The sequence below is a fragment of the Hordeum vulgare genome, chromosome 2H (assembly GCF_904849725.1).
Source record: "Hordeum vulgare subsp. vulgare chromosome 2H, MorexV3_pseudomolecules_assembly, whole genome shotgun sequence".
Taxonomy (NCBI): domain Eukaryota; kingdom Viridiplantae; phylum Streptophyta; class Magnoliopsida; order Poales; family Poaceae; genus Hordeum; species Hordeum vulgare.
The window spans coordinates 75,652,203-75,669,165 of NC_058519.1; the positions used below are offsets into that span (position 1 = coordinate 75,652,203).

The window sequence follows — 16,963 nt, forward strand, 5'->3', positions numbered from 1 at the left end:
TGTCATCAACTTGAGCCTCTGGTTGAGGATTTTTCTCAGGAGGAGGAATCTCTTCATCCTGAGCCTCAGGTTGAGGGTTTTGCTCACGATTTAGATTTTCTTCAGGCTGAGGATTTTCTCCTTGATTTTCCTCAGCTTGAGGGGTTTGCTTGGTGGAGGAGTCAAATTCATCAGCTGGTTCAGCTGATCCTTGAGCAGGTTCTTCAGGAGGAATGAAGGTCTGAGGACTATCATCAATCTAAATTTCCTCATCAGTGTCTTCCTCACATGCAGCATTCTTCATTTCCTCATCAGTCAAGTGCTCCTTGTCCTCGCTTTCGAAGGGAGTAATCTCATAAGATGGAGCAATGTTGAGAGGCACATGATCCAGAGGAGCATTTTCATCAAGAGATTTGAGGCGCTTGGCCTCAGTTGATTCTTCTGTTGAGGAAACTTTTCTCTTCTTAGCTTCCTTTTCAGAAGCTCTTGTCTTCTTCACGTCTGAGGCAGACGGAGTCATTTTCTTCACCTTTGAAGATTTTGGTGAAGAAATTTCCTCTTCAGGAGGCGGAGACACATCCGTCCTGGCAGTTTCCTCAGCTGAAGCAGTTTCTTCAGCTGGAACAAAGTCATCGGCTAGCTTAGATACATCAGCTGGGGCAGTTTCATCAGCTGGAGTTTCCTTGGTTATTTCCTCAATAGCCGGTTCATCAGCATGGCTTTCTTGAGGGTTTTCCTCAGCAGGGGCAGTTTGTGGTTCCTCAATCTCAGGTTGCTGTGTTGTTGCTGGAGGGGCAGCCTTCTTGTTGTAATCATCAACTGCATCGGTAGAAAATTTGATGAAATTGTTCTTGAGACTTTGACGATCAGAGAGTTTGGTGTACTTGTCAGTCAAAGTCTTCAATTCTACATGAGTGGACACAAGTGCATCAGGCGTCAAGCTGAGGAGATTCTGTCTGAGGAATTTCTCCTTTTTGAGCTTCGCAGCCTTAGCTTGTTTGGCTTGCGTCTCCTTCCACTTGGCCTCGTTGATGAAAGTGGCCACCATGTGGCTAATGCCTGGGAGAAGCTTTAAATCATCAATAGGTGTGTTGGGGTCCTCATACCATATATTGATGTAATCTAAGAGGACTTTTGGGTCCATGGCCACAGGAATGGCGCTGCCTGAAGCTTTTGGTACCCTCTTGTGCTTATTTCTGATGATGGCTTGCCGAGTCTCATCATCATATTCATCACTGCCTTCTGATGCGGAAGGGACTTTAATGATTTTGCCAAGGCTTGGTCTGGTTCCTCTCCCAGCAGTCACCTTAGTCTTCATTGGAGTTGGTGAAGACTTTGTCTCAGAGCTTGTTGCAGAAGGAACAAAGGAGCTGGAGACAGTAGGCAGTTGCTTCACAATCTATTTGTGTTCAGGCTTTGAAGCCTTTGGTGGAGCTGAGGGTTTTGGTGCGGATGCTGGTGCAGCTTTCTGAAGCATTTTCTCCTGAGGCTTTGAAGTCTTTGGTTTTGGTGGCACAGACTTCACTTGAGGAATAGTTGTGCCCGAAGTTTCAGCTGCAGAGGAGGTGGCGGCAGTAGCAGCAGTAGCAGATTCTTCATTAAATTTCCTTACGGTAGCTAATGCCTGCTTCTGAAGCTTTGACAAATGTTTTGTCTTTTCCTCAGGATAGTCATCAATTGTCTTGAGGCTTGAGGGGTGTGCATCCTGATAATCCTCAAGAGGAGGCCGTTTGCCAGGACGCTTAAGAGCGTATTTCTTCGCGTACTTGGGAGTGACGAATCTGTATTCTTTCCACTCCTTAGCCCACCGTCGTTCTATCTTTTGAAGCCTTATCTTCCTCTTGGGCATTGTGTCTTGCTCATCAGGTGTGCAGTATTCCAGGTATATGTCCTCACGATTATCGATGGATGTGTTCTGTTCAAGCTTCTTGCCACCCTTTTGCTTCCTTTCATCCTCCATTTTCTTCAGCTGAGGCTTTTGCTGAGGAAAATGAACTCTTGAGGATTCTGAAGAAACTTGCAGATTTTCTTCAAGAAACGCTGCAAATGAGTTAAGTTGATGAGAACCTAGAGAGTCATCAGCTAACATTTTTGTACCTGTGAACAGAGTATAGTTGCGAGGAATTTGGAGAGGTCATATGCATTCTCAGATTTGATGAAATTGAAAAAAAAATTAAAGTTGAGAAATTTGACCAGTGGGTTGAGGAATTTGTCTAGGCACTCTGATCTTGGGTTCCAGAGTTGTACATATTAGAAAATTTGCCCAATTGAGGAATCTCGTGAAGACTTTTAGATGCTTAGTGAAATTCATCAACAGTTGAAGAATAAGCAGTGTTTGAAGAATAGAGATTGATAGACACTTGAGGAAAAATAGATTTCACAAATCTACGGTGAAATAGTAGATCGAAAGAGCTGTAAAAATAGGGTTTTTATTTACCCTATATAGTGCGCACGAAGAACACAGAAGGAAGCAGCAGTACATGCTCTTCGGTGCAAGTTCACTGCGCCCTAACTCGGCAACAGAGGACAGCTACGGCGGCGACGGACGAAGATGATCCAGTTCCGGCGTGATTTCGGCGATGGAGAGGTCGAGGTAGTCAAGCTTTTCCTCATTGGCGACGACACTTCTAGCGGTGGCGCTAGGGCTTTGCTGTAGCGGAGAGGTGTTCGAGAGAGAGAAGAATTTTGACCGGAGGGGGTAAGGACATATTTATAGCCCAAGTGAAAACTGTGTGGCCGATTCTTTCGGACCGAACTACCCCTGTCCTTTCGTCTCCGCATGACACGTGTAGCATCCGTTTAAAGCGGTGGAGATCATGCTTATCTGATTGTGGGAAGTGGGGTTCAGTTACTGTGTAACAACATAAAAATCATTTTTGAAGATTTGAGGATTTTGTTACAAAATCATCAGCTGACAAGGACGCAGTGAGGATTTTGGACAAAGTTTCAAGTAGAACGCATATGAAGAATTGAATAGACTCGGTGAGTGTAGCATAGAGGGAAAGTAGGGTCCGATCACATTCACTTAGATGAAATATCAAATGAAAATCATCAAGTGTTTTTGAAGATTTTGATTAACATGAAGATTTTGTGACAAAGCGTCATGATGATGAATTTCAGCTTTGAAGAAAGACAAGTTTGAAGAATAACAATTTTGAAGAAAATCAACTTTGAAGAAATTCAACTTGAGGAATTCAAGTTGTGTGGTGGTGTGACCAACCATATAAGAACGTTGATTTCAGACGCCGCGTACAATTGTCGTAGGGCCCTGAGAATCAATTTCTTCGTTGATTTCTTCACACTAGGAGTGATATTCTTCATTAGTTGAAGAAAATGATTCTTCGTCTGTAGCATAAGTGTTAGGATGTGTGCATGTTTTTACAAAACATTTGAAGATTCTAAGATATATTTAGCTCACACCGTGATACGTCTCCATCGTATCTACATTTCCAAACTCTTTTTCCCTTGTTTTGGACTCTAATTTGCATGATTTGAATAGAACTAACCCGGACTGACGCTGTTTTCAGCAGAATTGCCATGGTGTTGTTATTGTGCAAAAATGAAAGTTCTCGGAACATCCTGAAAATTTATGGAGAATATTTCTGGAAAATATGAAAAATACGTGTGCAAAGATCCACGAGAGGGGACGGGCCAGTGGGCCACAAGCCCTGTAGCTTCCCCCTTGGTGGTGGCTACCAAACTTGTGGGGCCCACGTGGCTCTGCCGCCCCCAATTCCAGCACTATTTATTCCCTTTCGTCACAGAAAAAATCAGAAGAGAAGATTTCGTCGCGTTTGCGATATGGAGGCGCCGCCACATCCTGTTCTTCATCTGGAGGGCAGATCTGGAGTCCGTTTTGGGCTCCGGAGAGGGGAAATCGTCGCCATCGTCATCATCAACCTTCTTCCCTCTCCAATTCCATGAAGCTCTTCATCGTTCCTGAGTAATCTATTCGTAGGCTCGCTGGGCGCTGATGAGTAGGATGAGATCTATCATGTAATCGAGTTAGTTTTGACGGGGTTTGATCCCTAGTATCCACTATGTTCTGAGATTGATGTTGCTACTACTTTGCCATGCTTAATGCTTGTCACTAGGGCCCGAGTGCCATGATTTCAGATCTGAAATTATTATGTTGTCACCAATATATGTGTGTTTTAGATCCGATCTTGCAAGTTGTAGTTACCTACTATGTGTTATGATCCGGCAACCCCGGAGTGACAATAACCGGAACCACTCCCGGTGATGACCATAGTTTGAGGAGTTCATGTGTTCACCAAGTGCTAATGCGTTGTTCCGGTTCTTTATTAAAAGGAGAACCTTAATATCCCGTAGTATCCTTTTGGACCCCGCTGCCACGGGAGGGATGGACAATAGATGTCATGCAAGTTATTTTCCCTAAGCACGTATGACGACACACGGAATGCATGCCTACATCACATTGACGAACGGGAGCTAGCCACATATCTCTCCGTGTTATAACTGTTGCATGATGAATATCATCCAACAAATCACCGACCCATTGCCTACGTGTTTGTCCCACTGCTGCTGTTGTTACTTGTTTTGCTCTGCTGCTGTTACTACTGTTGCTGCTGCCGTTACTTGCTTTGCTCTGCTGCTACTTGCTACTGCCGTTACTTGCTACTGCTGTCACTACTGCTGTTCCTTGCCACTGCTGTTACTCGTTACACTGCTGCTACCTGCTACAATACTTTTCTGGCGCCATTGATACAACAGTTAGGAATAGTCTGCCGTCAACAAATCGTTTCTGGCACCATTGTTATCATACTACTTTGCTGTTGACACTTTTCTTGCAGATACTAATCTTTCAGGTGTGGTTGAATCTGACACATTCAGCTGCTAACACTTGAGAATATTCTTTCACTTCCCGTCGTGCGAACCAACAAATTTGGGTTGAATACTCTACCCTCGAAAACTGCCTCGATCCCACGCGCTGGTGGGCTATGGCAAGACAATTTCTAATTGTTGAGCAATTGGGAGCAGCTCTTTTGTGGCTCCGTTGCCGTGGAGGCATCAAGTCAGGAATAGTTGCACATCAACACACCGCAACTTGCAAAACCTTTTCTCATCCAAGGGCTTAGTGAAGATATCTGTTTGTTGATCGTCAGTCTTCACATGGTCGATGAGGATATTGCCCTTGAGGACATGGTCCCGAAGATAATGATGAAGAATCTGGATGTGCTTAGTCTTCGAGTGTTGTACTGGGTTGTATGCTATCTTGATTGCGCTCTCATTGTCGCAGTAGAGAGGCACATTCTTCATGTTGATGCAGTCGTCCTTGAGGGTTTTCTTCATCCATAGCAATTGAGCACAGCATGAACTAGCAGCAATGTACTCAGCTTCGGCAGTGGAGAGTGAAACGCAGTTCTGCTTCCTTGAGGACCAGCAGACTAGTGATCTTCCGAGGAAATGACAAGTGCCAGAGGTTGACTTGCGATCGACACGGTTACCAGCATAGTCAGAATCAGAATATCCCACAAGATGAAGATTTGAGCCCTTGGGGTACCATAATCCTAGTGTTGGTGTGTGAGCTAAGTATCGAAGAATATGCTTCACAGCCTTATGGTGTGATTCCTTCGGTTTTTCTTGAAAATGTGCACACATGCAAACACTAAGCATTATATCTGGCCTAGATGCACACAAATACAGTAAAGAGCCAATCATGGAGCGATATACCTGCTGATCGAATTCTTTACCATTTTCGTCAGTGCAGAGGTGGTCGTTGGTAGGCATTGGAGTCTTGGCACCTTTGCAATCATGCATGTCGAATTTCCTCAGAACATCCTTGAGGTATTTATCCTGTGATATGAAGATTCCATTGCGTTGTTGACGAATTAGAAGACCTAGGAAGAATTTCAGCTCTCCCACCATAGATATCTGATATTCTTCACTCATCATGTAAGCAAATTCATCACTGTAACGTTTGTGAGTACAGCAAAATATGATGTCATCGACATATATCTGGCACACAAATAGTTCATTATCATAGGATTTAGTGAAAAGAGTTGGATCGAGTGAACTAGGTTTGAAGCCTTTCTTCCTGAGGAATTCCTTCAATGTATCATACCACGCCCGAGGGGCTTGCTTGAGACCATAGAGCGCCTTTTTAAGTCTGAAGACTTTGTCTGGATTCTTTGGATCCTCAAAACGTGGGGGCTGAGCAACATATACTTCTTCCTCAAGCTTACCATTCAGGAATGCACTTTTCACATCCATTTGATATAAGATAATGTTATGATGATTAGCATAAGCAAGTAGTATTCGAATAGCTTCAAGTCTAGAAACAGGTGCAAAAGTTTCATCGAAATCAATTCCTTCAACCTGTGTGTAGCCTTGGGCTACAAGTCATGCCTTATTTCTCACCACTTGACCATACTCATCTTGCTTGTTTTGGAAAATCCACTTGGTGCCGATGATATTGTGCTTACAAGGATCTGGTCGTTTGACGAGCTCACATACGTCATTCAGCTTGAATTGAAGAAGTTTGTCTTGCATGGCTTGGATCCACTCCAGTTCCATGAAAGCCTCAACAACTTTTGAAGGTTCTGTGATAGACACAAAGGAAGAATGCCCACAAAAGTTAACTAAGTGTGAAGCTTTTGAGCGAGTGAGAGGACCTGGCACGTTGATGTCATTGAGGATTTTGTCAAGTTCTACTTCATTTGCAATCCTCGGATGAGCTGGTTGAGGATTTCGTCTGGGCTGAGGAATTGGTTCTGGAGCAATTTCCTCAGGAGCATCTTCTTGATTTTCATCAGTGCTGGGAATGATTTCTTCATCAATTTCCTCAGTGGGAACAACGTCTTCAGTAGCTTTGAGCTTTATTGCTTCCTCAGGAGACAGCTTATCTGGATCAGGAGGCAATTGCTCTCTTTGCGAGCCATTAGTTTCATCGAACCGCACATCTACAGTCTCGACAACTTTGTTGTGATAGGTGTTGAAGACTCTGTAGGTGTGCGAGTCCTTTCCATAACCGAGCATAAAACCCTCATGTGCCTTAGGTGCAAACTTTGAGCTATGGTGAGGATCTCTAATCCAGCATTTTGCACCGAAGACTTTGAAATAACTTACATTGGGTTTCTTGTCTGTGAGGAGTTCATATGAGGTTTTCTTGAGGAATTTGTGAAGATATACCCTGTTGATGATATGGCATGCAGTGTTAATTGCTTCAGGCGAAAATCGACGAGGAGTCTGATATTCTTCAAGCATGGTTCTTGCCATCTCAACCAGAGTCATGTTCTTCCTTTCGACGACACCATTCTGTTGAGGAGTATACGGAGCACTAGTGTTTTTGAGTAATACCAAGTTCATCAAGATAATTATCAAGACTAGTGTTTTTGAACTATGTTCCATTATCACTCCTGATGTGTTTGATCTTGACGCCGAAGTTCGTCGAGGCCCTTGAGGAAAATCATTTGAAGACTTCCTCCGCTTCAGTTTTATGTAAAATGATATGCATCCATGTGTCTCTGTAATAATCATCAACTATGACAAAGCCATATAAAGATGTTGATTTGTTAGAGTGGCATAATGGGTAGGTCCAAATAGATCCATGTGAAGCAATTCAAATGGACGAGTAGTGGTCATGATAGTCTTCGAGGGGTGCTTGGATCTGGTCATTTTCCTAGACTCACAAGCACAGCAGAGGTGGTCCTTGAGGAATTTGACTGATTCGATGCTGATGACATGCTTCTTCTTCGCGAGCATGTGCAAATTCCCCATGCCTGCATGACCAAGTGTTCAATGCCATAGCCACCCTACTGAGGTTTTTGTTAGTAGGAAAGTGGTTGGTTGAGGACCTGTAGAGAAATCAACAATGTAAAATCCCCTCTTCTAACACCTTCGAAGACTTTGGATCTGTCAGATTCCATGATGACAACACATCTATATCTTCCAAAGATAACAATCATATCAAGATCACAAAGCATTGAGACTAACATCAGGTTAAATCCAAGGGATTCAACAAGCATTACTTTGTCCATGTGCCTATCCTTGGAAATAGCCACTTTGCCAAGTCCCAATACCTTGCTTTTACCTTTGTCAGCATATGTGATTTGCTTCAGGGGTGATGGAGTTAGTGGCATATTCATAAGCAAGCTTTTGTCACCAGTCATGTGGTGTGTGCAGCAACTATCAAGAACCCACTCAGTACTCTTGGGTTTGTCATCCTGCATATGAATTAGTACAACTTACCATCTCATATGCTTCAGACTTGAAGAATATGATATCTATTTCATCAGATAGGAATTTCATCATAAACAGAATTATAAGGACGTATGAAATATTTCTATTTCATCAATATAAGCTTGCGTCCCATCAAGCGTTTTCCTCAGGTCTCCAGCAAATTCTTCAGATGATGATTTTCATCTGGTGACCTGACCTGAAGAAGTGATTAGTTCAGTTTCTTCACCACCCACATGTGAAGGCGTGGTAAAGCATTCATCATCCTACGAGCACCATACGAGAAAGGGGTCATTGAAGCTAATGCACTTCTCTTAACAGTAGGGGGGTTAAAGTACTCAAATGAATATGCAGAGAACTTATTTGAGGATTTATGAACATAATGATTTGAAGAATAACGCTCATATTCATATTCCTTGTAATTTCCCTGCATGTTAGAAGCATTAGCACGGGTACGAGCATAGTTTTGACCAGTTGAGGATTTTGATCCTCTTGAAGACTTTGGTCCTCCTCAGGAATTTGATCTGGGATTCAAATTCTTCATAGGTGGTGTCATGAGGGCATGCACCTGAAGATTTTCAAGGCAACTTTTGGGAACCCAGATTTTCCTCAGGGGAGGCCCATTCCTGCATTTAGTTCCAACATATCGAGCAAATACTTCACCAGATTGATTTTTGAACAGTTTATAGTTGGAGTCAAATGACTCATTTGAGGAATAGAATAATTCACATGAAAATCCAGTTAGATTGGATGGATCAAAAGGAGGCCCTTTAGCAGCAACCCATGAGGTTTTGGGATACTGCTCATGTTTCCAATATGATCCATCAACATTCAATTTCCTCTCAAAGGCAATTCCTTCTTTCCTCGGGTTCCTGTTCAAGATTTGCTTTTTGAGCACATCACAAAGGGTTTGGTGTCCTTTGAGACTTTTGTATATGTCTGTCACATACAATTCCTTCAGCCCTGCATTTTCAGTAGTGACATTTGTAGTTTCCTCAAGTGAGGAATTTTACACTACATGAGCAGTTGAAGAATTTGTAGCAATAGAAGCATATGATGATTCTGGTGAAGAATTAGCAGTTTCACGTTCGATGCATTTAATACATGGATTAATGAATTAAGCTTGAGGAGTACTTATCTGTTGAGCTAGTAATGAATCATTTTCCATACGAAGATCATCATGAGAAATCATCAGCTTCTCTAGATCAAGCTCCCTTTGAAGAAATTCATAGAAAAGTTTCTCATGATCAGCGAGGAGTGTAACATGATGATCTTGAAGATTATCAAATATGGACTAAAAACTTTTCATATCTTGAGTGAGGATTTGGGTAAGATTCATTTCATCATTCAACAGATCATCGCTTCTGTCTAGCAGTTTCTGAAGCTTTTCCAGGGCAGTTTGTTGTTTAGTGGCAATGATAGCAAGTTTACTGTAACTGGGCTTTTTATAATCATCAGGTTCACAGTCACTTGAATCAAAGGAGGAAGCATAATTCGGTACCTTTGAACCTTTTGCCATGAAGCAATAGGTTGGAGCGAAGTCACGGGCATAGTCATCAGTGTGGATGGTACTATCATTTTATTCAAGGTTGAAGATTGACTTGCTGATGAATGTGGTTGCAAGTGCAAAGCTAGCTTGTCCAGATTCTGAGTCTTCATCAGAACCCTCCTCTTCATCACATTCCTCGGATTCTGCCTCCGAATCCATTTCCTTGCCAATAAGTGCCCGAGCCTTTCTGCAACTAGTCTTCTTGTGCGATGAGGACTTTGAGGATGAGGATTTTGAAGATTTCTTATTTTTCTTCGAGTCGTCAGAACTTTCATCCTTGTATTTCTTCTTCTTTGATTCCTTTCCCCAACGAGGACAGCCAGCAATGTAGTGACCTGATTTCTTGCATTTGTGGCAGGTTCTTTTCTTCTAGTCCTGAGATGAAGATTCTGATTTCCTCATATCTCTTTTTGAAGATTTACCAAACTGGCCACGTCTTGTAAACTTCTGGAATTTCCTCACGAGCATTGCAAGCTCCTGTCCAAATTCTTCAGGATCACCAATGCTACCATCCGAGTCTTTTTCTTCAGATGAGGAAATTGCTTTGGCCTTTAGTGCACGTGGTCTAGAATAGCTTGGTCCGTATAGATCTTTCTTCTCTTCTTGTTGGAATTCATGAGTATTGAGTCTTTCGAGTATATCAGCTGGATCAAGCATCTTGTAGTCTGGTCTCTCTTGAATCATTAGAACTAAAGTATCAAATGAAGAATCCAAAGATCTTAGCAGTTTCTTCACAACTTCGTGATCAGTAATGTCTCGAGCTCCCAGTGCTTGCAGTTCATTTGATATGTTAGTGAGGCGATCAAAGGTATCTTGGCAGCTTTCATTGTCAAGCCTCTTGAAGCGATTGAAGAGATTGCGAAGAACATCAACACGAGAATCACGTTGGGTTGATACTCCTTCATTTACTTTGGATAGACTTTCCCAGATAAGTTTTGCTGAGCCCAAAGCACTCACTCTGCCATACTGGCCCTTGCTCAGATGGCCACAGATGATATTCTTCGCTTGAGAGTCAAGTTGCTTGAATTTCTTCACATCAGCGGCAGAGACAGTAGCAGTGACGATAGGGACGCCATGTTCCACAATATACCGGAGATCGTTGTCAATAGCTTGTAGATGCATCTGCATCTTGGTCCTCCAGAAGGGAAAGTCCTTTCCTTCGAAAGTAGGACATCCTGCAGTAACCTTGATCATGCCTGCAGTCGAAATAACTAAAACTCTAGATGGTTAAACCAAAATCACACAGAACAAGGGAGTACCTTGCTCTAATACCAATTGAAAGTGCGTTATATCGATTAGAGGGGGGTGAATAGGAGATTTTTAGAATTTCATCACTGAGGAAAATCCTTTTGAGGAAATTCCTCACTGATGACTAACTTGCAGCGGAAACAGCGAAGGATCAGGAGTGCAAAGTATCACTACAACAGTTTTCAAGGTGAAGAATAAAAAATCAGTTTGCATAGTATGCAGGCACGGAGAAAACAGATGAGGATTAACTCGTGTGAAGAATTTGGGGTTGAGGAATTTCAGAGAAAGTCTTCAGCAAATTCTTCAAACAGTGACAGTGAAAATCATCAACATACAATATGAGGAATTTAAAGAGTTGAAGAAATAGAACCCGTTTCACAGTGAAGACAGTGGTTGATGACCCAGTTCCAACTGCTGTGACAGTTGTACATCTGGTTTGGAGCGGCTTGGTATTGAAACCAAAAGACACACAATCCTGGGACACACGGTCCCTACCGTATTCTCCTTGGGCTAAGAACACATAGTCCTCGTCCAACACTCGTGGTAAGTCTTCAGGGCACACTTCCAAACCCTCACAAACTTGGTTACCTGGCTATCCACAATTGACTGCTGGATTGCTCTAGACCATGACGCCTAACCGTCTGGAGGATGCACATTCCTCAAAGGTAAAAGGCTTCAGTCCCACACAGGAACAACTTCTTCAGTGATGCTCAATCACTTGGTTTTCGGTTTGTGGTTTGGTGTTTGGGGTATTTCCTCACTGATGAATTACTCTCGAAGACTTTGAGGAATTTGGGTTGCTCTTATGACAAGTGTCAGTTTCCAACGGAGCAGCCAACCGCTAATGGTTGTAGGGGCGGCTATTTGTAGCTTGGGAGCATCCTGACATGATTTGACATTAATGCCATTAAATAATATGACTGTTGGTGTGGATAAGATCAGTGATGTGGCGTGACTTGCGGTAACGGTCGGGACCCTCAACTGTGAGAGTCCTCATGTCTCTCATATTCCTCACCTGAGGCTTTTGGTAGGATTAGGCTTGGGTTGAGCATCATGAGGAAATTCATTCCGACGTGTTACTTTGACCCCCTTTAACAGTACGGTGTTCCTATGACTCAAAAGTGAAGAAAACAAAACAGACAGAATAAATCTTCATGCTTCAAAGTCTTCAGATTGAATTTCTTCAGGACACACCGAATTCCTCATTTTCAATTTCTTCATGAAGAATATCAATTTCATCGCAATTTCTTCGCGATTCAATTCTTCAGCTTCAGACCAATTTCTTCAGCCGAAGATATACATTTTTAGGGGTCGATATTCATCGAATATTTCAAACTCCTCGGCGACTTATAGATCCTGTGTACACCCATGAACACATTAGATACTTAACCTATAAGTCTTCAAACCACCAAAATCACTAAGGGGCACTAGATGCACTTACAGTTCGTCCACAAGGTCGCCGAGGGCCTCGAGGCCGTCAATGATCGTTCTGAGCCGCATGATATACGACTCGATGCCTTCACCATCCTTGTACCGCGGCCCTTCGTACTACGAACGGCGAGTTTGCGCCTTGGCCTCCCGCACGCGCTCGACCCCGACCCTCATGGTCTTCAGGGTATCCCAGGCCTGCTTTGTCGTGGCCTTCGCGCCCAGGACGCGCATCAGCTCCGGCGGTACTCCCCTGAGAATGGCGATCATGGCTCGTCGGTCATCGCGGTCCGTGCCTTGACCGGTTTCCACCACACGCCAGAATTCTTCGGCCTGGAGTTGCAGCTTGGTAAACATGGCCCAATCTACGTAGTTTGTTCGTGTGAGCATCACCGGAGGGCCGCTGCCGCCGCCGTGCACGGCGCGTTCGACAACACGCACCCCCGATTCCTCCTCTGTGGAGAGAGACGCCAGGGGTTTCTCCAAAGCCGCCGCTTCTGAAGCTGCCTTCTCTTCCTCCTGCTGCTCCTTTAACTTCTGTTCGTCGCCGCCGGCCATCTCTTCGACGGATTAGACACCGCCGATGCCGAGGATTGATCGTACACCACCGTGACTCTGATGCCAATTGTTGTTGCAGAGGCTTGCAAGCACGATTCGAGAGAGAGAGAGGAGTAGAGAGAGAGAGGAGTAGAGAGATCGAGAGGAGTAGAGAGATCGAGAGGTTGGAGACGATAGTGTTTTGCGCTGCTCCAAAACTGCTGCAGCTTTTCGGTGCTATCTTTATTTGACTGAACTCATAACGAGCTTCTGAAAACAAGCAAGAAATGATCGTGCTCGCCGAGCTTACAGGCCGTGCCATCCCACGACGCTCGGACGTGCATGATCCCTACTGCCCGCGGCGAGGAATGCGTGATCCATGCCATCCCATGGCGATTCCTACAGTGGGCTGAAGACTAGCTAACTAACTAACTGAAGTCTAACTGAAACTGACTAAAACCTGAACTCCTACGTGCACAACCACACGCTAACAGTCAGTGTTATTCAGAGACTGAAAACCGAGAACTTGTGTGCATGAATGTGTGCAGATTATCCAACAGCCGACGGACCTGAGCACGTCGCACTGGAGCAACGGCACCTTCTTCGGCATGCTGATGGTGTTCGACGACCCGGTGACGGAGGGGCCGGCGCTGCCGGTTGGGTACGAGGAGCCAGCGGCGCGCGCACAGGGCTTCTACTTCTACGACAAGAAGGAGTCGATCGTACAGCGGATGGTTCTCCTTCTCACTCGTGTTCAACTCAAAGGCATGGAGGGGCACCCTCAACCTCATGGCGCCTATCCCATGGACGAGGAGACGCGTGACTTTTCCGTCGTCGGGGGCACCGGCGACTTCTTCATGGCGCGGGGCATCGCCACCATCCGCACCGACGTCACCGAGGGCTTCCGCCTCAAGATGGACATCAAGCTCTACGAGTGCTACGTCAAGTGATAAACCCTTGGTGGTAGCAAGGAGTTGTTGTATTATTGTTGTTTGATTCGATGTTTAATTCTTGCATGCATGAGCATCTGAATTCTGTATCGTTCGATGAGAGTTTAAATTGTCGTGTTGTTGTTGTTTATGGAGTATTATTATTATTATTATTATTATTATTATTATTATTATTATTATGTTTGATATGCCAAACTGATGAAAAAAGCGGACAATATATACTACTTCCTTCTTCCTTTTTTGAGAAGACAATACAATCGAAGTCGCTCACATACACGACCATTTAACCTGTGAGCACATGCACATCCGACATACCATTTTGAGTTTTTACAAAGTTATCATATGTGTCTCGCAGTCGACGGAAACATCTTCTCTCATTGAACGAACATTGTTGAAAACCTGAGATAAATCCAGAAATAATACAAGCACAAATATCAAGTCTAAACATTGAACCTTGATGGCTGGCAATACCATTGCCCTTCCAACAATTCAATCACAGGTTGGTTCGACTACTGCCTCTGTTCACTTTAGCGTGTTTAAATATTTTTCTGCATCATATGTATATAGATATGCTTTAGCGTGTGTCCATTCATTTAAGCCTATATGTAATATATATTAAAATATTAAAAATATCTTATATTTATTTATGAACGGAGGGAATAGAATAGTATATATCACAGATACTCCCCCCCCCCCCCCCCCTCCTTTATGTCTTGCTTCTCAGGCCTACGAGATGCAACATCTAGCCACTGAAAAGTCTAATCAAAAGTCTAAATTAGCCGGGAACGACGATGGATAAAATGTTTCGCACTAATATCTAGACCAGCTTTTTTAACTATAATTACTTACGTGTAGAAGAAGTAGCTTTTATCCGGCCTATGATATGCAACAAGATGTAGAAGAAAAGCAAGATACGATTCAACTAATATATAAAATATACAATAATTTATGATTAATATATCTTGACTCGTGCCTTTACAACTACGACTGTGGTATGCATATTTCTTAATCCAGGCAATATATCTTAAGTTTGATCAAGTTTGTAGAAAAAAACTAGAACTGAGTTAATTTCATTGATTCTTTACAAAAATATATTTTTGTATTATCTATATTTGATGTTGTATATTTTACTATATTTTTTTTGTAACTTGAAACACCTATAACATCAATTAATTTTGAAGGAAAGGAGCACCCAAACCATAGTGGTATGTAACCCGGTAATCCCAGAGAGTACCCGAACAATAGAGGGTTTCTAACCCGGTAACCCTGCTACCAGGCACATATACTGTCCTAAAATGTTAGTTGACTTTGAGTGGCTAACACGTGGGACCACTTATTATCTGGCCCACATGTTAGCAACTCGAGTAATTTGGTAAAAGTATGTTAAATTTATTCATGGATACCCGACTAATATGAGTGAGATATGGGCATATTTTTGTGTCCATGGTAGTGCCCGGACCCCATCCAGCTAGTCATGGTTATGACATCTCCCCTAATAATAAAGCGCGGAGCGCTTCTGGCGTCCGTCGCGGCGTTTTTGCAGAAAAGTCATTGTCGTTTCAGGTAATTAACCCGCAGTCCTTCTGTAAGTCGGGTCGAACCGTTTTTTTTTTACTTTTTATGAAGAAAAAAATTGTATTTAATCCGAACTAACCCGCGGTCCGCCCTCCTCCAGCGCCGCCGCTTCGACTCCGAGCTCCGCCCGTCCCCCACCTTCCGCGGCTTCTCCCCGGCCTCCATCGCCTCCTTGCTAGCCGCCATCCCGCGCCTCATCCTCCCGCGCTCCGCGGGCCGCCTCTGCCCGCAGCGGCCCTTCCCCTCCCCGTCCTCCTCCTACCACCGCCGAGTCGCCGCCGCGCTCACCCTCGCCTTCCTCAACTGGTCCCACTTCGACGCCAGCCCGCGCGCCGTACCGCTCACCGAGGCCCCGCTCCGGGCCGCCGCGCTCTCCCTCGCCCGCGCCCACGCGCTCCCCGCACTCTTCGGCCTCCTCCGCGAGCACGCCCCGCTCGTCTCCACCGCCGCGCTCACCGACGTCATCCGCGCGCTCAGCGAGGAGGGCCTCCCACACCAGGCCCTCGCCGCCTTCCACCGCGCGCGCCAGCTCCGGTGCTCCCCGGACGCGCAGTGCTACAACACGTTGCTCGCCGCGCTGTGCCAGAACGGCCGGTTCAAGGCTGCCAGGTTCCTGCTCGACCAGATGGATCGCCCGGCACGCGCTGCAAGCCTGACTCCTACACCTACACCGTGCTCATTTCCTGGTACTGCCGGATCGGGGCGGGGACCGGGTGCCGGAAGGCCGCCAGGAGAAGGATCTACGAGGCCGGCAGGCTATTCCGGAGGATGAGGGAGAAGGGGCTGGAGCCTGACGTTGTGACCTACAACTGCTATATCAATGGTCTGTGCAAGACGTACCGCGTGGAGCGTGCGCACGAGGTGTTTGACGAATGGTGAAGAAGGGGTGCATGCCAAACAGGGTGACATACAACTCGTTTGTGAGGTATTATAGTGCGGTGAATAAGGTTGACAAGGCTATTGAGTAGATGAGGGACATGGTGGCGAGTGGGCATGGGGTGGCGACATCAAGCACGTACACCAAATCTTCATACGTTTATAGAACTCCAGTTATTATCTCATGCTATCCATCCTTGAATTATTTAACCTACATTCAGACATCATTTTGATAGTATGTAAGCATGGCTCATGTTGATTTTCAGTCCTCTCAAATCTATAAGCGTTTTTTTCAAGGAATGTTGTTAATGTGGCATACCATTTTAAATGGGGATGCAGTAAAATGTGAAGAAATATCAAATGCTGATTCTCGTAACCTATTGAATGTACTAAAGTTCAGAACATAGGGTATCGATAAAATGATGATGCAAAAGAAAACATATTGTTAATGCTTTGGCTTACCTTTCAAAGTACAATAATGTCCATTAATACATATGATAAGGAAACAAATAAACCGTTATTTCTTATGTAACTTCAGAAGATCTTGATTGGATGTTTCGAATAACTGAGCAAGGAGAAATTACTTTTGGCTCTACTTTTATGTGGTTCCGTAGCGTAGCAC

At 44.3% G+C, this 16,963-nt stretch overlaps 2 pseudogenes; both read left to right on the plus strand.

Annotated features, from left to right (window-relative positions):
- The window catches only part of LOC123425550, a 48,570-nt pseudogene extending 34,680 nt beyond the window's left edge, over positions 1–13,890 (plus strand).
- A 1,474-nt stretch (positions 13,891–15,364) lies between these two features.
- LOC123425551 lies at positions 15,365–16,574 on the plus strand (annotated as a pseudogene).
- Positions 16,575–16,963: the final 389 nt, after the last annotated feature.